The sequence below is a fragment of the Symphalangus syndactylus genome, chromosome 7 (assembly GCF_028878055.3).
Source record: "Symphalangus syndactylus isolate Jambi chromosome 7, NHGRI_mSymSyn1-v2.1_pri, whole genome shotgun sequence".
NCBI classification, from domain to species: domain Eukaryota; kingdom Metazoa; phylum Chordata; class Mammalia; order Primates; family Hylobatidae; genus Symphalangus; species Symphalangus syndactylus.
The window spans coordinates 107,058,733-107,085,046 of NC_072429.2; the positions used below are offsets into that span (position 1 = coordinate 107,058,733).

At 38.1% G+C, this 26,314-nt stretch overlaps 1 long non-coding RNA gene across 2 annotated transcripts in view; it reads left to right on the forward strand.

Moving 5' to 3' along the window:
- The window catches only part of LOC134737133 (uncharacterized), a 69,029-nt gene that overhangs the window by 31,318 nt on the left and 11,397 nt on the right, over positions 1-26,314 (forward strand). Inside the window, exons 2-3 of one of the 2 annotated variants that reach the window (XR_010121741.1) lie at positions 1,222-1,465; positions 5,039-5,293. This is a non-coding gene — a long non-coding RNA (uncharacterized lncRNA). Of the gene's footprint in view, positions 1-1,221; positions 1,466-5,038; positions 6,632-26,314 lie in introns of those variants that run through there. The other variant, XR_010121740.1, reaches the window with a different exon arrangement.

Genomic DNA, 26,314 nt, shown 5'->3' on the forward strand with positions numbered 1-26,314 from the left:
GTTCATGTACTTGAATCTATCTAAAATCTACAAAGGCAGGAGAGATCTGTCTGCAAATCCCATAATGGGTATTTTAAATGCATTATTTCTTCATCAGACAATCTCAATGCTGTCAAAGTAGACACGAACTTAAGAAAGGACAAAATCTACACAGCCTTCTTAAAGGCATGAAGAGTGTTAGCAGACCAGTCTTTGCTTTCTTGCTTGCTTTTTTTTCTTCATAATAAAGTATCAAGCAACAGTCTTTGCTTTCTTACTGACAATAGTTATGGTTTCAGGACCCAAGCTCTAATATGTTCCCTGACTATAAACTCCTGAGTGCCAGAGGCCATGACCTTGACTTCCCATATCCAATTTATTTCTGGCTTCAAAACAATCATGCCCAGAGTCAAGCCATGGTAATATGTAATATGTTATGTTTCAGTTGGTGAATTTTTGCTTCCTTTAAACACTGAAGACTCAAGCACCAAATTGTTTCAATTATTTAAAAAATAAACTAATGCTCAGGTTAGTACAGTTCTTTATTTATTTGATACAAGTAAATGAAGAAACTGTTGGCAGTTGCTCACTTCAACAGTGAATAGGGTTTGGCTTGTTGACTGAGTGGCGAAGGATTTGGATATGAATATTTTCAGTTGGCGTTAAGGAGGAGAAAGAATTCTCTATTTTCTTTTTGACATTGTGAGTATAAGAAATGCTTTGTGCTGTTATCCTGACAACCTTACAAATCAAAGTAAGAAAGAAATGGTAACCTGCAGCTTTCAGTGGAAGATCATAAGTGGGGGAAAAGACAAGTATATTTGCATTCTCAAAAGGGTAAAATCTGTCAGTAGGAGGAAGAGGAACTCTCATTTTGAGGTTAAAGTATAAAATATTAACTTCATATAGCTTCACATGCAGACAGATTAGCATTCACTCTAACTTCATGAGGGAGTTAATAAATACATGTGAAAATGAAAATAACAACTTCAAATAAATAATGGAACAGTCACTTTATAAAGGGGTGTTTTGTATGCAGCCTCCAGAACAGCCCCTAGGGTCCCTGACTCTTGGTATTCTCATTCTTGTGTAATCCCCTTCTATGAAGCGTGGGCTAGACTTACTTTCTTTGAATAAATAAAATAAGGTAGAACTAATGGTGTATGTCATAAAAGGAAGTATGTTCTTTCTCTCTCCTTCCCTGTCTCTCTCTCTTTCTCTCCCTCTCTTTTTGTCTCTAAGATCATTCACTCTGGGGAAGCCAGCTGCCTGATCATAAGCAATCCTATGAAGAGGCCCAAGAATTGAGAAACTGAGGCCTCTTGCCCAATAGCCATGTGAGTGATCTCAGAAGTGGATCCTCCCAGCCCATTCAAGCCTTTGGATGACTGCAGCCCCAACTGACAGTTTGACTGTAAACTCATGACAGACTGAACCAGAACCACCCAACTAAGCTGTTCCCAGATTTCTGATCCTGGGAAATTGTGTAAGAAAAAATGTTTGCTGTTTTAAGCCACTAGATTTGGGGGTTAGTTTGTTGTACAGCAATAGGTAACTAACACAAAAGGGCAGGAGTCACAACATGCCAGCCCATGGAAAGGAGAGCCAGGGATTCACTTCAGTGACAGGACTAGACAAAAACATATTATGTTTAAGTAGGTCACTTAAAGTCGGTCTTAATAGCCAGCATGTCAAGCCTGGAGGATCAGAGAGACAGCAAAATTGGCACACTTTAGAAGATACCTAAGTATTTAATCTTAAAGGCTGCATGGACCCAGCTAGAGAGAAGCTAAAATTACCTTACAAATTGGAAGACTCCATAAGGCAGTCGATGTGGAAGTTGTTATAGTTATCAGCATTCAATCAGTTAAATATGCATCATTGTTACCCTCTAGAAATATTTTTAAATTGATAAATTGACATGGGCCAGCATATAAAAGGATGTAATTCCAGATTCTAGAAGCATGTTCCCCTTCCACCTCATCATTCTCTCTGCCACCATCTTAGCTTGAACTCTCAGTACCTCATGTCTAGCCCTTAATTGCTGCCAGGTTGTTTCTCATTCTTTAGTCCTGTCTCCTAGCTAGACTATAGGCTACTTAAGGAAATGATCATGTCTCCTTCAATAATCTCCTCCAACCACAAGTTATTCTTATTTGAAATGTGAGTCTATACAGACTTATTTCTGTATACCTTCTCTGAAGCCACAAGAATTTTGGATCACCATGCATGAATCATTTCAAGTTGCCACCATCTTATCTCTAGTGAGATTCAGGGTCCTCTGAATTATTTGCTTCTACCCTCTTCTGCCTCTCTAGACTATTAGTTATGTTCTCTCCAGTTCTTATGGAGATGTACTGTCATTTTTTTGAAGCTGTGAATATTACCATGTGGTGCAAGTAATGGTGCTAGGTGTTGGAAAGATGTGCTGCCATGGAACAGATAGACATAGATTCTGCATTCTGGTTATTTTCTACTCACATAGTCTGTACAGTACTAGGAAAAAAGGTAACTGAACAATAGTACACTTAAGCTGTGGCATCTTCCGGGATTGTTTGAAGGCACTACCAGTGATGTGTCATGATATTGCCCAATGGAGGATCTATTTTTTGATCTGACACTATGCAGTAGGTAATATTCCTTATTAAAGAAGACTCCATAGGACTTTCTTATACAGAATGCTTTTCAAAATAGAAAAATGCACTCAAATAAAAGGATTCAAAGCACAAAAATGCTGGAGAGACAGAAATGCAATATCTTAAAAACAGGCAGCTAGCAATTGTCACAGTGTATTGAAGGGAGGTAAGACCTTAGAAAACAACTTCTAAAACTTTGGTCTTTAAAAATTTTCATTTGAACAAGTGGATATATACAGCATATTTTAAAAAGACCTTAATACATATCTTAAATATGATTCACTACAATTTTGTAAAATTACTAACTCTTTCTAATTCATTAGGTGTCCATTTAAAGTAATTTCTTCCAGGAGTCCCTCCCTTGCAGTTGAATAGTTGTTTTTTAAACACAATTTCAAGTAATTCCATAATTAATTATATATTTCTACCAATAAATTCTGGGCTTTCAATGAGAGCAGTGACCTTTCTTGATTAAATGTGTACTGCCAGTCCCCACCACAGTGCCTCACACATGAAAAGTCTCCTAAAAATATTTGTCGAATGAATGAAGGAGTAAGTAAATGGAGGTAAAAAGGGGTTATCAAACAATAATAACAATGACTAGCCCAGTTATTTTTTTTTTTTTTTTTTTTTTTTTTTTTTTTTTTTTTTGAGATGGAGTCTCGCTGTCGCCCAGGCTGGAGTGCAGTGGCGCAATCTCGGCTCACTGCAAGCTCCGCCTCCCGGGTTCACGCCATTCTCCTGCCTCAGCCTCTCCGAGTAGCTGGGACTACAGGCGCCCGCCACCACGCCTGGCTAATTTTTTTGTATTTTTAGTAGAGACGGGGTTTCACCGTGGTCTCGATCTCCTGACCTCGTGATGCGCCCGCCTCGGCCTCCCAAAGTGCTGGGATTACAAGCGTGAGCCACCGCGCCCGGCCTTAGCCCAGTTATTACATACACAATTTCTTTAAAAAGATAAAACACCTGAAAGAAATGAAATCAGCATGTAGGGTTATTCAAGCTTGTCCAGTGATAAATAATTCACTAGGAGCACAAGCATTCATTCATTCTTTTTCATTCATTTATTCATTTGTTACCTTCCTCCTTCATATTCATCAAAGCCAGATTTTTCATCTCCTGTTTGTCCTCTGGAACCTTCCTTGGGGACTCTTCCCAGGTTTGGCCCTGGCAGAGAGACAGTATTTCTAGAACTCACTCTCTTATCTTTCACTCTGAAGAGTCTGATATTAAACAGCCCAGCTTGTTCATTCGTAACAGGCTGAAATGTTTGAACTTTATTCTGCCAGCAATAGCAGTCGCAAAAGATGAATGAGCCAAAAAGTGACTTTGCGAAGCAGGGTTCAGGAAGATGTGATTGGAATTGCTTTTTCTCTGAAGGTCTGGTGTTGAACAGCCATAGTTTTTTAGAGGAAGGCCGTGAGCTGAATGTTAAAGGGTGAGGAGCAATACAATGTCTGTACTTGGTTCCAAGTGGGTGTCACTGGTATGAGTTCAGTGAAGGGGAGATGATGTGGGATGGCAGCTCAGGGACCCTCAGTGATGAAGGAAGACATAAGTTATCTTGGGCACTGCACAGTGGCTCACACCTTTAATCACAGCATTTTGGGAGGCAGAGGTGGGAGGAATGCTTGAGCCCAGGAGTTGGAGACCAGCCTGGGAACATGGGAAAACCCTGTCTCTACAAAAAAAAAGAAAAATTTAAAAATTTAGTCAGGTTTGGTGGCACAGACCTGTAGTTCCAGCTATTTGGGAGGCTATGGTAGAGGATGGCTTGAGCCTGGAAGGTGAAGGCTGCAGTGAGCCATGATTGTGCCACTGCACTCCAGCCTGGGTAACAGAGTGAGACCCTGTCTCAAAACAAAACAAAACAAAAAGTAAGTTATCTTTGAAGGCTAGAAGGATTAGATAAATAAGAATGTATATGACTTGTTTACAGAAAAACACAGACAACAGCTTGGTTGTAGCCGTGGTTCTCAATATCAACTTCAGAATTACTTTAGGAGCTCAGTAAAATGAAAATTCATGTGATCTGTCAAATGACCTCCAGCTAAAGCCCACCAGGAACATATCTGTAGTTGAAGGATTAATTACAAAGAGAAAAATTACACACCGTGGATAACCCATGGAGTGTCTCCGTAAAAAGGTGTTAAAAAGGATTTGGAATTGTACTAGGTGAACTTGAGGAGGGTCCAAGGAAGCAGGCTTTTGCTCTGGTTAGGTGCTGTCACGAAGCAGAGGCACTTCTATGATTGAGTATCTTAATAATTTTTATCTAGAAGGTGGGAAAAACCAAAGAATGCTGAAACTGTAGTTGGTAAAGAAGCAACAGGCAGTCATACTCACCAGGATGGGGGATATTTGTCTGTTCTTCTGGTTTGCACAATGTTCTTGTTTTTGTCTGTGTTTCTTCTTGATTACAGATTGGTCATCATGATCACCAAACAGCCTTGTCTAATGTTGGCATTCTGTGAAATTACTTGTGTTCAACAGAAGTACATCATGGCCTCACTGCGAAGCCTATTCAGCTCCTCGATGTCAGAGACTGCTTTCCAATTTCTCAGAAGTAGCGCAAGACAGTGATTCACTGGCAGGCAAGAAATCTGTATCTCTAATAAGATACCTATGTGATTCTGATTGAAGGACTCTAAGACCATGCTTTAATAACTATTCCTATGGTAAGAAGTAGGGCTGAAAATGGAGGAGCAGATTATAAATATCCTTAAAACACAGACTCATAGGTTTGAGCATAATTCTGCCAGCAATAACAACCATTAACGGCATATGAGCAAAGAAGAACCTTGCCAAGGAGGGTTCAGAGTTTCCTGTTGGTAACAAATAGAAAGGTTAGATACAGTCTAAGGATGGGGGCGAGCCTGGGGACAAGCAGGGAGAATAGAAGCAGATAAACCACCAGCTAGGAAACTCCTGCAAGGGACCAGGCCTGACAAGACAATGATTAAAACATTGCCAGTGGGAATGGAAATAAAGTATTGAATGTGAAAGACATTAAGTAAGAATCTGAAATCCATTCAAGGGCAGGGATTTATGTTGATAAATTCTTAGCTCCCAGCCCTGTGCTTGGGGACAAAATGAGCATCCAGTAAATATTTAAGAGCTAAATCAATTAACCAACTAATCAGATTATGTAACTGACATGATGTGGGGGAAGAGGAAGAAGGAAAAATCAGAAGTGATTTAGGGAGAATTAGGAAGGGAAAATTATTTCAGAAAAAGGAGCATCCACTTTAGTCAAGTTTAATCTCTGTAATGGTGAAATATTCTAGCCAGAAGTTACTGATGTGGGTTTGGAATTTGAATTTAAGAGAGAGGTTAAGGGGTCAGGCGCAGTGGCTCATGCCTGTAATCACAGCACTTTGGGAGGCTGAGGCGAGCGGATCACTTGAGGTTGGGAGTTTGAGACCAGTCTGGCCAACATGGTGAAACCCTGTCTCTACTAAAAATACAAAAATTAGCTGGAATGGTGGCGTGCTACTCGAGAAGCTGAGGCATGAGAATCGCCTGAACTCAGGAGGCAGAGGTTGCAGTGAGCCGAGATCATGCCATTGCACTCCAGCCTGGGTGACAGTGAGACTCTGTCTCAAAAAAAAGAGAGAGAGACAGAGGCTAAGGTAGGGTTTGCAGGATGAGTAAGTGGGTAGATTGAAGTCATTGGAGCACATGGAATTTTCAATAGTGGGTAGGTGAAGAAAGAATGGAAGACAGGGTCACCTTCCTGCTGATTTGCCATGGCAGTTTTTATTTTCTACTTTAGAAGATGAGTTGACATCAGGGGAAATAAATTATGACTATTTCAGGAATACAACGTAGGTCTTCTGAGAATGGTTTCTGGAGTCATCAGACAGAATTTCCAAGACACCTCTGTCGCACTCAAGCTGTAACTTTTCCTATGTTTAACCTAAGTTGAAATTTTCTTATCTGTAAAATGCTGGTGATAATGTAAAGCAAGCTCTTAAAGATAGGCCCAGAAATAAAATTTAAAAATACAAACCTCACATGGCAATGTCTGAGTGATGACACACAGTCAGTATGGTGAAGCTTCAGTTAGCTGATGATGATATATTAGTTTTCTCAAAACATCATCTCTTAAGTAGGAATGGCCATCCGCAGTGACTTTAACCTTCCATATCATAGGACAACAACTACGAATTTAGGCTTATCCAGTTGTTGCCAAAAGAGTGGCATTCCCAGGGCACTTTCAGAAACTGAGTATGTAGAAAATAAGAGGGAACATTCTTATCTTGACCAGACAATACTATATCCAACCACGAATAGGATTATTAAATAAAAGTAAATCTATTTGAGATAGCTCTTGCCTGGCCCAATCAGTTTTGTAAAAACATATGCTCACTTAAAGCATCTGCCTTTCTCATTGAAATCTAACCAAAAGGTGGTGGTATTCTATACAAATGCTAACTAGTCCTTTAACTGTTACCTGTATGTTTTGTAACACAAATGTCACAACAGCATACATTGAGAATTAAATTGCTAAAGAACCACCCCCGGCCCCCGCAAAAAAAAAAGAGTTACCAGGCTTCATTGAGAAAAATTGAGATTTGCAAGAAAAGATTAAAATGCAATGCAGAACACAACCCAGCCCAGTGTGTTAGAGTGCTTGTGTACCCACCAAGATTCCTATGACACACTAGATGTCAGAGACACAGGGGGTGCCACATCATTTCCACGCTTAATACATACACAGCCCTCTTCTTGCTTATCACACTATCCATCTGAACAGTCTAAAATTTATTAGGGCTTCTTTTTCTTTAGATAAATCTTTATTCCCCAGCCTTCTTCCCAGGGTGGCCCTCCAGTTTATCACAACAGTCTCTGTAATCTGTGGGGGAAAAGCACTGGCCTGTTTCTTTTTTTTTTTTTTTTCTTGAGACGGAGTTGCCAGGCTGGTCTTGAACTCCTGACCTTGTGATCCACCTGCCTCGGCCTCCCAAAGTGCTGGGATTACGAGCCTGAGCCACTGTGCCCAGCCCGGCCTCCTATTTAAGATGTCCAGGTTTTAGGCTGGGTGTGGTGGCTCACACCTGTAATCCCAACACTTTGGGAGGCTGAGGCCAGCAGATGGCTTGAGCTAGGGAGTTACAGACCAGCCTAGGCAGCATGGTGAAACCCCATCTCTACTGAAAAATACAAAAATTAGCCAGGCGTGGTGGCACTGCCTGTGGTCCCAGCAACTGGGGAGTCTGAGTTGGGAGAATCACTGGAACCTGGGAGGCAGAGGTCACAGTGAGCCAAGATCATGCCACTGCACTCCAGCCTGGGCAACAGAGCGAGATCCCATCTCAAAAAAAAAAAAAAATTTCTAGATTTTAATTCAAGCTGCATCCTAATCAGAAAAATGGAAGAAACAAACATTAATTGAGCATCTACCATGCACTAAGATATATGTAATCTTGCTTAAGTGGTAAAGGAGACCCAATAGGGTAAATATTCTTAGTCCCACCTGATAGATAAGGAAAACTGAGGCTCAGAGAAAGCAAATAACCTATCCAAGCCCATAGACTGGTAACTAGGATATAAACATTTAAACCAACGTTGAAGTTCTCAGTTATTTCAATTATATAAGCTTCTATGACTACATACTATTTATATTTCTTGATTGTTTGATATTATAATGGGAGGGGGAGCTACTACAATTTACAAACATTTTTCAGGGTGTCAGGGGATATTTTTGTAAAGATAATTTTAGTAGTTCACAGCATGAGTTAGATGTGAAGTATAAAGATCTGGAAGTATATCTTCTAGTGAGTATATTTTAGTTAGATTGAATAAAGTAGCTATACTGTGACATTGTTCAGTTTTATACTCAAAGCTTAATGTGAGAGAAAAACACGGAATTACAACATATGATAAGTATCCATACCTTATTTTTATGCATTATCCTACATTTTTTCCCCCAAGGGTCTGCATTTTCCAATACTGTTTAAGGGTTTTAGATTCCCTAATACTATGTTTTTCCAGCCCAAGTCTTTGACAGTCTCAGTCAAAATTCAATTGATGTCGTGGGTTGATTTTTTTCCCTAACTTTTTGTTGAAACAGTCTATTTCTCTGGACTATTTTAAGGCTGTTACCATTTCCTGCTGGGTGGGACATTTTTTGGCTACGCTGTTTGCTTAAACTATGAAGCCATTTCAAGTAGACATGTTTTATCATCCTTTTTTCCTCTTTAGAGGAACCTCCCTGTAATTTAAGGTTGTTAATAACCTCACCAAAGTGACATTTTCTTATATTGATTTATTTTTCTCATTGGAAACACAGAACGAAGAACAGTAATTTTTCAGCAGTAACTCTAATTCTAACCTATTTAAAAACTACACTGAATTGTTGACTGTTTACTCTCTCAATGAAATGATGTCATTTATTATTATTTATTTGTTTCTGAAGTGATATTATTAAAGGGAGTTCTTTTAAACATAAATATAAATAAAGCTAATAATTTTGAAAATAGTGCCTTAAAATAGAGCTTATCCATTTTGAGGGTTGAAAACCAAAACATATGTCCTGAGGTTGCTTTTGGAGAGCAAACGGCATTGGCATTAAAGCACTTCTACAAGTATTTAGGGCCTGCATATTATTATTTTCCCCATTGTTATTAGCAAGACACTTTATCCACACAAAAAATAATGTGGCATGTTTTCTCATTTACATGTCATCATATAATCAAATCTAGTGGCATGCTCTTTAGGAACTTACTAATGAAACAGAATAAAAATGACAACAACTGCATTAGGCCAACAAACACAGTGAATCATTAAAGGTGGAGGAAAGAATGGACATCTTTTCCCTTTCACAGATGTAAACTTGAATGCTGTTTTACAAGTTATTTCAATATTTTCTGCTCCACAGAGAGACTTTTCTATTTTGAAATTCCTTTGCAAGGGTATCCTGACGTATTAATACATTACCGTTAGCTGCATTCCAGTATGATGCTAACAAAAGCCAATGAAACCTTCTTCCATCATACTCTTCCTCCAGCTACTGTCCTAATGTAATCCTTTGTTCTAGACCCCATTGGCTTAAAGAGTGTGGGAGGATCTGGGACCCCGGGAAAACAACTCACAGAGCGCGTTATACTGATGAGAGCAAGCACTGCCCTCTCATACCATGCAACATATTCCTTATTTCCCAAAATTATAGGGAAAGTTCTAGAAAGTACTGGACTGGTAGTCAGGAAACTGAGGTTCTAGTTCTAACTCCATTTCTAACTTATTAGGTAATCATTGGCCTCCCTTAGTCTTAATTTCCCAATAGTAAAATGAAAGAATTTTAGGCTAGTCTCTAAGATGCCTTCTAGATGTAAGGGTTTAACAAGGCTGACAAAATCTGTATTTAATGACATAATCCAATTGGAATAACTATAAATTTTCTAGGTAAAACACTGAGCACTAGCAAGGGGACTGCACTCATCTGCTGAGTGATGTTTTGAAGCTCTCTAAACCATAGGACCCTTTCCAAATATCAGAGCATCATACAGTGTATTTTGTCCTACGAGCACGCATGCCATGAGAATGAGTAAAATTCCCAGCTACAAAACTGCTTAGAGCTCTTTGGAAATCATCTGCAGTAAACATACAATGTATAGCTAGCTAACTATTAGAATGCTTAAATATGTATTCTAACAAAACATACTAATAGAGCTACCAGTCTGAAAGAAGAAAAAAAAAATAAGTGAAAAACAATTTTATTTTCTTTTAGAGAAGCCCCAAATGTTTATCTCACCTATTTTTAAATTAATTTTTTAAAGGACTTTGTTTTATCTATTTCTTATTTTTAATGAGTCTTCTACAGAGCAGTTGCAGGTTCACAACAAAATGAAGAGGAAGATACAGAGATCTCCTATACAAATTCCCCCACTTCCCTGCCTCCACTTAAGCACCACATCCCACATTATCATCATCCCACACCAGACTGGCACATTTGTCACAATTGATGAACCTACACTGACACACCACAATCACCCAAAGTCCCAGGATTCACCCTCATTGTTATATGTTCTGTGGAAAAATGTATAATAATATGTATCCATCGTTACAGTATTCCACAGAGTATCTTCACTGCTCTAAAAATACCCTGTGCTCCACCTAGTCATCCCTCTCCTCCTCTTCCAAACTCTGGCACCACTGATCTTTTTACTGTCTTCATAGTTTTGCCTTTTCCAAAAGGTCATGTAGTTGGAATCATACAGTATGCAAGCTTTTCAGCTTGGCTTCTTTCACTTAGTAACATGCGTTTAAGTTTCCTTCAGTCTTTTCATGGTTTCATAGTTCGTTTCTTTTTAGTGCTGAATACTATTCTGTTGTCTGGATGTACCATAGATTACTGATTACTTATCTAATCACCTACTGAAGGACATCTTGGTTGCTTTCATGTTTTGGCAATTATGAATAAATCTGTTATAAATATCTGTGTAAAGATTCTTGTGTGGGCATAACTTTTCAACTCCTTTGGATAAATATGAAGGATTGTGATTATTAGATCATATGGTAAAGTTTGTTTAGTAAGAAACCATCAAATTTTCTTCCAAAGTGTCTCCACCATTTTGCATTCCTACCAGCAATGAATGAGCATTCCTGTTCCTCCACTTGCCAGTATCTGGTGTCATTGGTATTCTGGATTTTGGCCATATCAACAGATGTGTAGTTTTACCTCATTTTTAAGTTTTCATTTCCCTAATGACATGTAATGTGGAGCATCTTTTCATATGCTTATTTGCTATCTATATGGTTTCTTTGATGATGTGTCTGTTAAGGTCTTTGGTCCATTTTAAAATCAGGTTGTTTGTTTGCTTATCGTTGAATTTCAAGAGTTCTTTGTGTATTTTAGGTAACAGTCCTTTATCAGATATGCCTTTTACAAATATTTTCTTCCATTAAGTGGCTTGTCTTCTTATGTTCTTGACATGGTCTTCCACAGAGCAGAAGTTTTGAATTTTACTGAAGTCTGTCTTATCAATTATTTCTTTCATGGATTGTGCCTTAGGTGTTGTATTTAAAAACTCATTGCCATATCCCAGGTCATCTAAATTTTCTCCGATTTTATTTTCTAGGAGTTTTGTAGTTTTACATTTTACATGTAGGTCTGTTATCCTCTGTCATCTATTTTGAATATTAAGAATAGGAAATATCGCCTTATATTCAATAAATTTAACAACTAGGAAGGAGAGGCAGAGATTAGAGAGGAAACAAAAGATGAAAATAGGGAAAAAGAAAAATGAGGCAGATAAAGACATCCCCAAAGCTAGAGAAAGAGGCAGAGAAGCCACAAACAGATTGACAAGGGAAACATCAGAAAGACCCTTTACAGAAGTTGATAAGTGGAAAGGCAAAGGCAGACTGGTACTCCACAAATGGAACACGAATCGTTCTAAGAGAAAGGTTTTCATGGAGAAATATCTTGGTTGATGACCTTTAATGAAACAGATAGATTTCATGAACATACTAGCTAGTTTTGTTTGTTTTTTTTTTCTTTCCTTATTCTCTTCTAGTTGATTTGGCAGTTGAGTTGTTTGACACTCCTTAGCGGGTTTCGACTTCCATGGCCACTGTCCTGCTCATACTAGCTAGTTTTAAGCAATGACAGTCATATGGAAATGATAACTTCTTGGTACTTCTTGGCCAACTGAAGAGGAACTGAAGACAGAATCAGAGAATCCCCGATGTTATGTCAGTTAGCAAAGATTAGCTTCTTTAATGGGTATCCTTGTCATTGTAAAATAACAAGAACTAACTAGAAGTTTATATATCCCTCCTCTAGAAAAAGAGTGAGAAAAACCCAGGACAACAATGTTTACAAAGAATTTTGTTCTCCGTGGGAAAAATAAATAATTTAAAATTTTTTATGGAAGTAATTTATGACTTTAACATAATATACAACTGTCAACATCAATCTTTTATATTATTAACTTAAAATAGAATTTTTAAATATTTAGGTATTCTTCATTTTTTAGCTGTTATAGATGACAGCATAACTGTTACTTTTTAGAAAATATCTTTATCAGTTGGAGATGTAGATATTTATGAGTGAAATTAGATGATTTACTTTGATAAAATCTGGCAAAAAATTTGTGTGGGGTATATAGATAAAAAAAGTGCCAAAATACTGATAATTGAGGAACTGGGAGGTGGGTACATAAAGGCTCATTTCATTATTCTTTTTAATTTTGTGTATGTTTGAAAATTTCCCATAACAAAAAGTTAAATTATTTTTCCTTTAACTGCATCAATTACATATAAAATATTTCACTGTGTTTAGAAGTAGCTCAAATGAATGCAGAATCTCAGTTTCACAGTATCATGAAAGAATCTGAGGTAATTTTTGTTAAAGAAGTTTCTTTGGTTCCTACTTTTTTTGCGGTGATTTCTATGACTTTATTTTTCATCATCTAAGTTTTATTTTCAGAACAGCTCAACTGTTTTTATAAATTTCCAATTCAAAAACACAGGAAATCCTAAGAGATGGATGAGAACCAGGTACTTAGTGTACAGTTTTTCATTGTGTTTTATTTAACCTAAGAACCAATTCTAAAAGCAGAAGTGGAAGTGTCTTTATGCCCTGGTTAAAGATGTCTCAATTGTTCCATGAGAAACCTGGAGAAAGAGCTGTATTTGGAAGCCTTGCTTTGGCTATCACCTGAGACTGGTATCCTAGAAGTGCAGTGCTAATTCTCCTGGAGAAGAATGCTTGTCTCTTACTCACACACTGCTTTATTTGCAAGTTGAAGTCTCAGAGGAGACTGCCTGTCTACCCAGCTGCAGAATGTGTATGCAATGATTGCATCTGTTGACATGGAAACTGAAATATAGCCGATAAACTACACACCCCAAACAGATTAAAATTGACTTGGGAAAACTATGTAGGGTTATTACAAAATTTATGATAAAACGTCTTTTTGCTGCACCTCCCTCTATTTAAAATGATAGCCGATGAAGTAAAATTTTCATAGAAATCATTCTCCCTAACAGAGTTTGGTGGTAGTAGACAGATTATTGCTGAATAAATCCTTAAAGTGGTATAAAATAGCTGCACATTACAGCAGATGGATGAATCATATAAAAACATATATGCTAAACATATATGTATAAGGCTACTGACATATTTATGAAAAATTATAAGTCCACATAATCTAGGCCCAAATATGTTTGAACATGATAAAAATACAACTGATTTGTTTTAACATGATTTACTATTTCAAAGACATGTATCTACTACTGTCTTGTTTAATTATATCAACCTAAACATAACAATAGCTATAACTTATTCAGCACTTACTATTGTGGGAAACTATGTAAAGCTTATTTTATTTAATTCTTGCTGTAATTCGATAACTGGAGCCTTTTATTTTTACCCCCACTATAGATGAGAACTGATCTCAAAGAAGTAAGATATCCTGGTCTATAATAGTATGGGATGTGAACCTTGGTCTGAGTAGCTTTAAACTTTAGTTGTATAAACCTGACTTTATTGACTCTCATTTTTACTGTGATAAAAAAAAGCTTATTATAACACTGGTAGCCTATAATGGTGGTATTAGGAGAGCTTCCAATGACATGTTTATATAAAGAGTCTCTACTATACCCAGCTTAAATTTAGCTTGCATGCTTCTATTTCTGACATCATATTGTAAGCTCTTAGAGGATAGGAACTGAAACTATCATACTTCACAAAGAAAGATGTATTAGTGGTGCTTGATGAACACTCATAATGATTAAAAGTCACACAGCTATAGAGAAGTAATAATCAACACTTTTGTAGAAAATTAGTTGTTTAAAATGGAGACACATTTTTATTTTTCTTGCTGCAATGTGCATATCATGTCTAGGGAGCTAGAACTGGTGATTCAGGGAAACTAAAAAGTTATGATTGATAATTCTCTCAATGGTATACACTTAGCAAAGCCTTTTTTGTTTTGTTTAGTTTGTGGCCAAGGACCAGGATTAAGGTCATTTGATAGCAACAATACGTTTTTAAAAATTTTTTCTAGGAAAAAATTTAAATGGCAGTGTATACTAAGGAAGAAGAGCAAACTGGGATTACACTTGAACACTTTTGAATTTTCATTGTTTATTGAATTTGTTATGCATTCAAGATTTTAAAAACAACCTCCCATATTATAAAGAGCAAGAGGACAGCTGATGAAGGACATGTCCTACCGAAATTTTGAACAGTTTATTTTGTCTTCTTTCAAGTCAAAGGACTGGAGGATCTTTCTTCCCACTTGTTGCTATGAAGATTTACAGGAAGGGGGAGGTTATTTTGCAGACAGCTGAAATAAAGTTCCAATGTTCTAAATTCCATCTTTGGAAATGAATTGTAGCTTCTAAAACAGGTAGTTCTAATGGTCCATGTATAGATACATGGAATGTGAAATGGCCTAGGAATTATAATAACTGAATCTTTGGTTAGTCTCTCTTCTGTCATTACCTGGCTATGGATCTCAGACATTTCTGGGCCACTGTTCTCAACTGTCAGATCTCAGTAGGGGGTGCCAAATAATCTTTAGTATTCCTTTCAGCTCCAATTAGACTCAAACCTTGTGGTACAATGTTTCTGGCTGACCCAACCCCTATCCACAATTTCTTTCTTCCTAGACATCTTCCAGTATTGGCCCAGGAGTAACCATGTGTCTAGTTCTGATCAATGAGCTGTTGCTGGCTGGGACTCCAGGAAAACTTTTAGGATAGACTGGACTGGAATATTCCTTTTGGTCTTTTTGTTTTGTTTTGTTTGTTTGTTTCTCTGAGACAGGGTCTTTCTCTGTCATCTAGGCTGGAGTGCAGTGGTGCAATTGCACAGCTCACTGCAGCCTCTACCTCCCAGGCCCATGTGATCCTCCCACCACAGCCTCCGGAGTAGCTGGGGCTACAAGCATGTGCCACCACAACTGGCTAATTTTGTTGTATTTTTTGTGGAGACGAGGTCTCACCATGTTGGCAAGGCTGGTCTCGAACTCCCGAGCCCAAGCAATTCTCCCGCCTTGGCCTCCAAAAATGCTGGGATTACACAGATGGCCACTGTGCCCAGCCCCTTTTGGTCTTTTGAACCTGTCTCTTTCTTGCCTTCAACAAATGCAGTGCCTAGAGGTGCAGCAGGCAACTTGTAAACATAAAATGACAGGCTAAATACTTAGGACAGCAGAGGCAGGAAGACGAGAAGAATGTGTGTCCCTAATGCTTCCTTGAGAAGCTGCACCAACATTGGCCTGCCTGTATCTGGATTTCTTGTTATATGAGAAAAATAAAGCCATAGTTTCAGCCACTGTGGTAGGGCTTACCATTATTTGCAGCAGAACTTATGCCTAACTGATATATCTAACACAACACATATAAGTAACATGCTATAAATTGAAGAATGGTTCTTATGGGGGCTACAAAGGTTAAAATCATGACTGCTTTCTCCAGGAGCTTGTAATTAATAGAAAGCGAAAGACAGCACTGAAACAGCCACAATACAAGACAATACATTAAGAAGAGGCACAGTCTAACATTTTAAGCAAGATGTAGTCATATTTGCTTTCAGGGAGAGGTGTGGAAAAATCAAGAAAAGAGCCTTAAAAATATACATTTTAGCCGGGCGCGGTGGCTCACGCTTGTAATCCCAGCACTTTGGGAGGCAGAGGCAGGCGGATCACGAGGTCAGGAGATCGAGACCACGGTGAAACCCCGTCTCTACTAAAAATACAAAAAATTAGCCGGGGGTGGTGGCGGGCGCCTGTAGTCCCAGCTACTCGGAGAGACTGAGGCAGGAGAATGGCGTGAACCCGGGAGGCGGAGCTTGCAGTGAGCCGAGATTGCGCCACTGCACTCCAGCTTGGGCAACAGAGCGAGACTCCGTCTCAAAAAAAAAAAAAAAAAAAAAATATATACATTTTAGTATTCTTAGAAGTTTATGCTGCCTCCTAATAATGACATCATTTCTCATTAAATTATTGATATAGAACTAATAATTAGATACAGGGCTTTAATGCTGACCTTGAGATTATGCTGATCTCACCAGGATGTCACATTGTCTTGGCTTGACCTTCAAACTAAAATTGTAGCAAATTTTTTAAAAATAAAATATTTTTAAAATTAGAATTTCATAATTTTGAAATGAAATAGACTGTGGTAACCCCATTTCCTTCTGCTTGATCAGCTGCTGGCTTATGCAGCTACTCCTTGTGCCCTGGTAATTTGCTGTTTGGTACAAATATGTACTAAACTCAGTGCCTGTCCTTCCTTTCTTTTATACACTTGCCTCCACCACTCCCAATGCAACCCTTACCCTAACTATTCGATTCTTTCCCCAGATGGTGTAATCTGATAACTGATTCAACATAGATGAGTTAGTAAATGAAAATGGCTTAGTATGGTACCAGCTCTCCCTCAGTATATGTAGTTTTATAACATCTAACCAAATGAAGATGAACACTAATCTCAAATGGGTTAAAGGAAGCTTTAAAAAATACCAATGAGTGTGCCCTCTCATCTAACCCGCTTTGAATTCAATTGGTCTCCCGTGTGATGCAGGCATGGGTAGGTTTATTCGTTTTGAAGAGAAACCAGAGCATAGGCATGGGTAGGTTTAAAAGTATTCCAGGTATTGTTAATCTACAGTCAAGGCTAAAAACCGGTGGTCCAATCTACATTCAACATGTGTCCACCAGGTGCCTGACATTGCTAGTTACTCTAAAAAGCTACCCTGGGCCTTGAGGGATTAGATGCCTAAAACAGGAATTATTTTGCCCTTGAACTAAAAAGGGAGTTTATTGAAAGAATACTGGATTTTCCCAAGAAAAACACAAGCAACGGTGTTTCTATAGGGTCTATACCCAGTATCAGGAAAGCTGACAGGAACCGACAGCAGCACACTCTCAAGTACTCTCTCTCTCTCTCTGTTTATTCTTTGTTTTTGCCCTCACATATCTGGTCCATCCTGCTCTTTCAGCAGCCAGCTTTCTGCCTCTGTAGCTATAAAGGACAGTACTGTGGCTACCCAAGGTCACTGCATACATTATACATTTGGGCCCAGCATCTGAAGCTGCACCTACCTAGAGGGCTGCCTTTTTCTATTGTTTGTTTGTTTTGTTTTGTTTTCAGACAAGCGTCTCACTTTGTCACCCAGGCTGAAGTGCAGTCTTGCGAACACAGCTCACTGCAGCCTCAACTTCTTGGGCTCAAGTGATCCCCCTACCTCAGCCTCCCAAGTAGCTGGGACTACAGGCGCGTGACACCACGCCAGCCTGGCTAATTTTTGCATTTTTCATAGAGATATGGTTTCCCCATGTTGCCTAGGCTGGTCTCAAACTCCTGAGCTCAAGCAATCTGTCTGCCTCAGCCTCCCAGCACGTGAGCCACCATGCCCGGCCAGGGCTGCCTTTACTAATGTAAGCAAAGAGGTCAGTCTGGTGGGACCCACTCTCACAGATATATTACTACTGGTTATGGGCAACAATTCTCTAGTTCCCAGCTCCTCCATTTAGGAGACAGACTTAGGTTAAAAAGCTTTTTTTTTTTTTTTTTTGTCCTAAGTACATAGTCTCTGGAGAGAATCTAGCCAGCCCAGCATGATCAGGTTTCCATTCCCAATTGACTTGCTTATGTTCCAAGAAAGAGGCTAATCTGGTAGAAGCACAGCTGCAAAGGACTCACCTCGTATGGGGAAGAAGACACGTTCAAAAAAGGAGATCACTTATGAGGCAGGCAGTTAACTGAAAAGGTATACTTGATTGCTCAGAGCTAAATTTAGACTATGCGAGATAGTTTAAAATTCAAAATGTCTCTTACACGCTGTCAGTGGAATAAGCATATGGGGGAAAAAGTGGTTATATCTGACTGGTGTGTTCTAGAAAAGCGTCACGGAAGAGATAGAATTGTTATAGACATTGTGGAGAAAGAGGCAGCCCAGATGGGCAGAAAGATTACAATAAATGAAGGCATAGAGGTAAGAATGGAGACTCTTTCAGGTTGATTGGACTATACGATTTAGAATGTAGTGGTAGATAAATCTGGGGCCAGACTGTGGAGATTTCCGAAATTCAGGCTGGGAGAAAAGACTCCTTCTAGAAAAGGTACTTTTTGTTTGTTTGTTTTTGTTTTTGTTTTTGAGACGGAGTCTCGCTCTGTCGCCCAGGCTGGAGTGCAGTGGCGCAATCTCGGCTCACTGCAAGCTCCGCCTCCCGGGTTCACGCCATTCTCCTGCCTCAGCCTCTCCGAGTAGCTGGGACTACAGGCGCCCACCACCACGTGGGCCTGGCTAATTTTTTTTTTTTGTATTTTTAGTAGAGACGGGGTTTCACCATGGTCTCGATCTCCTGACCTCGTGATCCGCCCGCCTCGGCCTCCCAAAGTGCTGGGATTACAAGCGTGAGCCACTGCCCCCAGCCAAGGTACGTTTTTTGAGCAAGAGAAATATATAATCTCTCTCTCTCTTTTTTCTTCTCTTCCTTTCTTTCCTTTATTTCCCTTTCTTTCTTTCTTTCTTTCTTTCTTTCTTTCTTTCTTTCTTTCTTTCTTTCTTTCTTTCTTCTTTCATTCTTTCCTTTCTTTCCTTTCTTTCTTTTCCTTCCTTCCTTCCTTCCTTCTTTTTTTTCTTCCTTTCTTTCTCTTTTTTGACAGAGTCTCTCTCACTCTGTCACCCAGGCTGGAGTACAGTGGCACAATCACAGCCCACTACAGCCTTGACCTCCCAGGCTCAGGTGATCCTCTACCTTACCACCTCCACCTCAGCCTCCTGAGTAGCTAGGACTACAGGCGCCCACCACCACGCCTGGCTAATTTCCGTATTTTTTTTGTAGAGACAGGGTTTCGCCATGTTGCCTGGCTGGTCTTGAACTGGGCTCAAGCTATCTGCCCACCTCGGCCTCCCAAAGTGTGAGGATACAGGTGCAAGCCACCGCATGTGGCCGAGAAATATATAGTCTGACTTGTATTTTAGGAGGATGGATCTTTTCTATCGTATAAAGTAATAAAGATGACAGATTCTGAAAGTGGATGAGTAGATAAAGCAAGAGACAAGACGGGGTCTAATCTAGGTTGGTGGCAGTAAGAATAAAAAATAAAGAAATTGAAGGCATTTTTGAGGACTATGGGGATTTCAAGCAGCATGCCAGAGGCAAGGAGAGACCTACTTGGATTAGGAAGCATATTCTCAGGGTTCTGGCTGCATTTGACTATGGTAAAGTCAATCTTCTATAAGAAGTTACTTTTTAAAGTGCCCTATTGAATTTGTGTATTTTACTAGACTCATTCCAACAGTCATTCACTCAACAAACATTTATTGAGTGCCTAATTTGATCAGACTTTTATAGTAGGAGGTTGTTCAGATAAGATGGGTAAGATTAGTCTCTTCTAATGAGGATATAGACAGGAAAACAATGAATGAGAAGACACCATAAAAAGGCCAGATTACCTCATAGGGCTGCTGGGAAGATTAAATGAGATCACGTCTGTAAAATGCTTAGTTAGGCACAGTGCCTGGTACCTAGTAAGCGCTCAGTAAATAGTAGTTATTATTCCATACAAAATCCTGTGAGAGCAAAAAGAAGTGATGAACTGTCTTAGGATGTTGAGGACAGCTTCAGTGAGGAAGTGAGATAATTAACCAGGCAGAGACAAAGATGGACATTCTAGATGGAAGAACTTGCATGAGGAAAAGCATGGTGTGTTCTGACAACACAAAGTATGGCCTGTATAGAGCATGGGAGGGGCATTTAAGAGTGGTACGTATAAGACTAGCAAGGTAAGTTGGGCCTAGATTTCAGAGGACCTCAAATGTGAAGCAAAGTTTAGACTTTGTATTTTAGGCAATCAGAAGCAATGACTAGTTTTCCAGCAGAGAGGGTATGAGCAGATTGCTTATTAGGAAAATCACCTAGGGTAGTCTGGAGGATGGATTAGGGGTGAGAGGTGAGAAATAGGTCAGAGGCAAAACAATCATTAAGCGGCTTAAATTGTTCGGACAAGTCAAGTGAGGTAAAGGCATGAATCAAGATGGTTGCAGTGGGAATGGAGTGGCAGAAAAAAATGATAAAGCTCTAAAAGTTTATGAGATCATGTTTTAAAATTTTTTATCTAATTGAAAATGTATTGCATTTTTACCAGCTCACTATTATAATATTAATCTCTTCTAAAACACAGGAAAGATCTTACTTTAGGGAAAAACCAAACCAAAACAAACCTTCACAAATATAACATCCATTATAACATTTTAGGTTGGATTACTTGCCTACATAGTGTGCAAAAGTAATTTCATGTAAATATTTTAATGAGTTGTTTCCATTTTGTGTATTCTTGACAATGTTACTTATATATTTCAAGATTATGGAATAGATGCAGGCAAAATCTAAGTATTCTGGTGCTCTGATGAAGAATATCTTTTTCTTACTGCATTACATGATAACTGCACAGATGACCTAAACACAGGTTGTACATGGAGACACCAGCAGCTTTCCAGGTTGACACCTAACTAAGGCTCACCTTCCTGGCCCCTGGAAAAGATTACGGGGTAATTGCCAGAACTACCAGAGGTCTTATTAATGTAATTATGTGTATGGTAATGCCCATTCATTGAAAACCCAATTAACTAGAAATTTCAAATAATAAGACCTTTTTGACTGAGTGCAGTGGCTCATACCTGCAATTCCAGCACTTTAGGAGGCCAAGGTGGGTGGATCACTTGAGGCCAGGAGTTTGAGACCAGCCTGGCCAACATGGTGAAACCCCATCTCTACTACAAATATTAGCCAGCCATGGTGCATGCCTGTAATCCCAGCTATTCAGGGTGCTGAGGCAGGAGAATTGCTTGAATCCAGGAGGCGGAGGTTGCAGTTAGCCGAGACTGTGCCACTGTACTCCAGCCTGGGCTACAGAGCGAGACTCTGTCTCAAAAAAAGAAAGAAAGAAAAAAAAGAAGACCTTTTTTATAGTCCTATGTATAACTCATCCTCATAATGAAAGCCCCTGTCAAAACTGTAAAATCTTGTATTTTATTTTAAAACCAACCAGAAACGTATTTTATTTTTTAAATTCTTTTTGTTGTCTTTTTAAAATTAAATTTTTTATGTTGAGATAATTAGAGATTCATATTCAGTTGTAAGAAATAATACAGAGAAATCCTTTGTACCCTTTGCCCAGTGTCCCCTAATGGCAGTAGCTTGCAAAAGTATAATGTAACAACCAGGATATGGCTATTGACATAGGGTAGGCTATTTCTGGGTTCTTTATTCTATTCCATCAAACTACCCACATTTTCCTCTATCAATAGCACACCATTCAATTACTATAGCTATATAATAGGTCTTAACATTGTGGTAGAGTGATTCCTCTCACTTTATCTTTTTTTTTCAAAAATTTTTTAGGTATTGTAGAGTATCATTTTAGTGCCTTTTATATTTGACTTATTTGAAAAATTTGAAATCCAGGTATATAATATATGGCAATTCCTATAAGCCACAATATTTAATTATTATAATCTCATTACTCAGAATTCTAAATAAACAGGATTTTACTTTTAGACCTTTTTTTCAGGGTAGTATTACCATAAGCTAGATTACAAAAGCAAGTAATGGGATCTTCTCTGTCAGTATTTGAAAAACATCTATTCCCATTTAGATATGCTATGAATATCTCAGGTCTCATAACTCTAAGATATTCATCTTTTAAAATAATTTTAAATGCTAAAAGTTTTAATATGTTAAACCAATAGGGTGTTCTGTAAAATGTTCTGTTTTATCAACCTTTAGCCATATTTACCTACCTATAACCTTTATAAAGCAATAAATAACTGCAAGCACAGAACATGAACAACAAATCCCAAGACCAGCTTATTGAAATGTAACTTTGTCTTTAAAGAATCAGCTGTGCCATTTACCTTTTGAAAAGAAAGGCCAAAAAGGACAAACAAAGCTTCAGAAACGGAAGGTCTGATATTAAATGTACTTGAGTGTGGCGGATATATCTTTATTCATGAGAATGCATGTTTTCACTGGGGGTGCTCTTTTGTAATTGCCTGATTTAATAAATGGGTCAGAATACCTGAGATAAATCTGCAAACTGTTGAATACACTTGCCAGTTACTGAATTTTAAAACAATTGGCATCGTAAAATTTTATGCAATCTTCTTTGATATGTGGTATAGCTAATTTCTTTTTGAGGTACAAGGAGTTTTTATTTTCTCCCAGATAATTGATTAAAATAGTGTCTTTAAATAATGAAACAGGCTTTTAATACAGTGATCTTTTATTACTGAAAAATGAGAAATCTAACCCTATCAGTAATCACTGCAGCTTATAATCAAAAGAAACAATATAAAACAAAAATATCCTTGCCATACTTGGCAATGCTTCTATTTAGCTAATGAAGTCTTTAAGCAAAAAGAGTTTTTTTATTTTAATTTTTATCAGCTTTATTGAAGTATAATTGACATAAAACAAACTGCATATATTTAAGTGCATAAAAATATATAATAGTCCATAGTAATATATTGTACACTTAAAAGTTTGCTAAAAGGGTAGGTCTCATGTTGTGCTCTTACCACAGTAAAGTAAAAAAAAGTGTGGGTTTCGATGTATGCATACCCCTGTAAAACCATCACCACAAGCTAGATAATAAACATATCCATTATGTCCAAAAGTTTCCTCATGCTTCTTTTTATTTATTTATTTGAATTTCAGATTCAGGGGGTACATGTGCAGGTTCGTTACACGGGTATGTTGTGTGATGGTGAGGTTTGGGCTTCTAATGAGCTAGTCTCCTAAGTAATGAGCATAGTACTCAATAGGTAATTTTTCAACCCTTCCCCCACTCCTACCCTCCCCAATTTTGGAATCTCCAATGTTTATTGTTCTCATTTTTGTGTCCATGTGTACTCACTGTTTATCTCTTACTTGCAAGTCAGAATATGTGGTATCTGGTTTTCTGTTTCTGCATTAATTTCGCTTTGGATAATGCTCATGCCTCTTTTTAATTCTTCCTACCTCCCTTCCCCAGCGCAGGCAACCACTGATCTGCTTTCTGTCACTATACATTAGTTTGCATTTTCTAAAATTTTATATAAATGAAATTATGCACAGAGTATTTACGCTTTTATTGTTTGGCTTTTTTTTTACTTTTTTATTCTGGGATTCACTCATGTTGCTGTATGTATCCATTACTTTTCATTCCTGAAGAATGGATATACTACATTTGCTGATCCACTCACCTGTTGATGGGGCATTTGCATAATTTCCAGTTTTTGGCTATTACAAATAAAAGTGCCGTAAATAGTTGTATACAAATTTTTCTATGGTTCCATTCAAACATATGTTTTCATTTTTCTTGTGTAATTACCTAGGAGTGAAATGGCTGGATCATACAGTAGATGTGTGTTTAACTTTTTAAGAAGCTGTCCAAATTTTTTCCAGAGTGGCTGAGCCACTTCAATTTCCACCACTGGTGAATGACAATTCCAGTTGTTCTACATCCTCACCAATACCTGGTATGGTCAGTTATTTTCATGGTAGACTGTTGGGTGGTCAGTAGTATCTCATTGTGGTGTTAATTTGCACTTACTTAAGGACTAATGATATTAAGCATCTTTTAATATGCTCATTTCCTATTCATATATTTCTTTGATGAAGTATCTGTTCTTTTTTTTTTAATGGGTTGTTTTCTTATTATTGAGTTTTGAGAGTTCTTTTTATATTCTGACTATAAGTCCCATATCAGATATGTGATTTGCAAATATTACATTTCATTTTATTGTTTTCTCTTATGGATTGTGCCTTTGGGAGGCCAAGGTGGGAGGACAGCTTGAGGCCAGGAGGAGTTCAAGATCAGTCTGGGCAACATAGTGAGACCCTGTCTCTACAAATAATAATATAATAATAATATGTTAGGTGGGTGTGGTGGTGCATGCTTGTAGTCCCAGTACTTTGGAGGCTGAGGCAGGAGGATCACCTGAGCCCAGGAATTTGAGGCTGCAGTGAGCTGTGATTGCACCACTGCACTCCAGCCTAGGCAACAGAGTGAGATCCTGTCTCAAAAAAGAGAAATATTTGTCTAACCAAAAGCGCAAGATCTCAAAGGTCTTATACTATATTCTTATTTAGAAGTTTTTTAGTTTTAAGGTTTTACATTAAATATTTGATCCATTTTGACTTAATTTTTGTATATGGTAAAGAGTATGAATCAGAGTAGGCTTTTTATATATGCATATTCAAGTGTTTCAGAAACATTTGTTGAAAACAATTATCCTTTTTCCATTGCATTGCCTTTGGACCTTTGTCAAAAATGTTGCCTATGCACGTATGGATTTATTTCTGGACTCTCTATTCTGTTCCATTGATCTGTTTGTCTATCTTTATGCCAATTCTGTACTATCTTGAGTACCATCGTGCCCTGAAATCAGATAGTATTCGTCTTCCAACTTTGTTCTTCTTTAGTCGGTTACTCAGGTATTATGGCAGAGAATAGAAAATATCTCTCAGTTATTCTAGTTGGTCCTGAGAAGATGGAATCAAAAATTCAGTTCAAGATGGCTCTGTGAGGGATGTGGTCACAGGTAATATATGGTGATATTTTATTACTTGCACCTTGGACTTTGTTGAACTTAGACCATGTTTCAATTATTGTGGCTGGAACCCACATTAGTCCAGTTCTTGATAAATACTAATTACTGTAGCATAGATACATGACAAGTAAGTGCTGAGTATAACTTTCAGAAGTTACCTTTGTCTTTTGAGTCCCTGATGCATCTAGAAAGAAACTTGAGGGAGTTTTAATGCAAAACTCCATTAAAAATTCAATAGAATTGAGGACTATTTAGTAACATGAAATGACATGTTTATAAATGAGAAACATAGCTAATCTTCTTATCCAATTCTCTGCAACAACCCTCAGTAGTCTTTGCCATCCTTTCAGCCCAACCATTAGCTTGAGACCATTGTGAGAAGTGATTAAAAAGTGGGTTGTTTCCACGACTTACTGAGTAGGTACTATTAACTCTGGGTCTTTCTTTTCCTTCTTGTGAAACTGATATTGTCAATATACTCTACCTCAGTTGAGTGTGAAAAACTTACGAATAGGAAATTCTCTTGAGGCTAGACAGCATTATAACTGAGAGCCTAAACTTTGGATTCAGATGAACTGGCTTTAAATATTGACTCTGCCTTGTAGTAGCTATCTGGCTTTGCTTCTGTTACCAAATATCTCTAAATTTCAGTTTATCACTTGGAAATTGAGGATACTATGGTGCGTGCTTGTTAGGATTGTTACAAACATTTAAATTAGATAACATTGTAAAACACTTGGAGCATATGCACCTGTATGCAGGTACTATTATGCACTAGGTCAAGGATTCCCAAACTTGCCTGCACAGTAGCATCACTTGGGGACCTTAAAAAAATTTTTAAATCACAATCACTTGGGATGAGACACAGAGATCAATATATTTTGAAACTCTTCAGGAAAATCCAATGTGCACACAACTTGGGAATCATTACCCTAGGTGATTTATATAAATTACCTTAATTTTATAACACTCCATAATTTATACTTTACTTCCATTTTATAGATGAGAAAACTGAGGTTCACACTGAGTGTGTTGAGTAAAGTCATACAGCAAATGGAGCTTAAAGGATTCAAACTCAGGTTGTCTGACCTCAAAATCCCTGCTTTTAACTATTTTGCGGTATTTCTTTAAGCAAGGT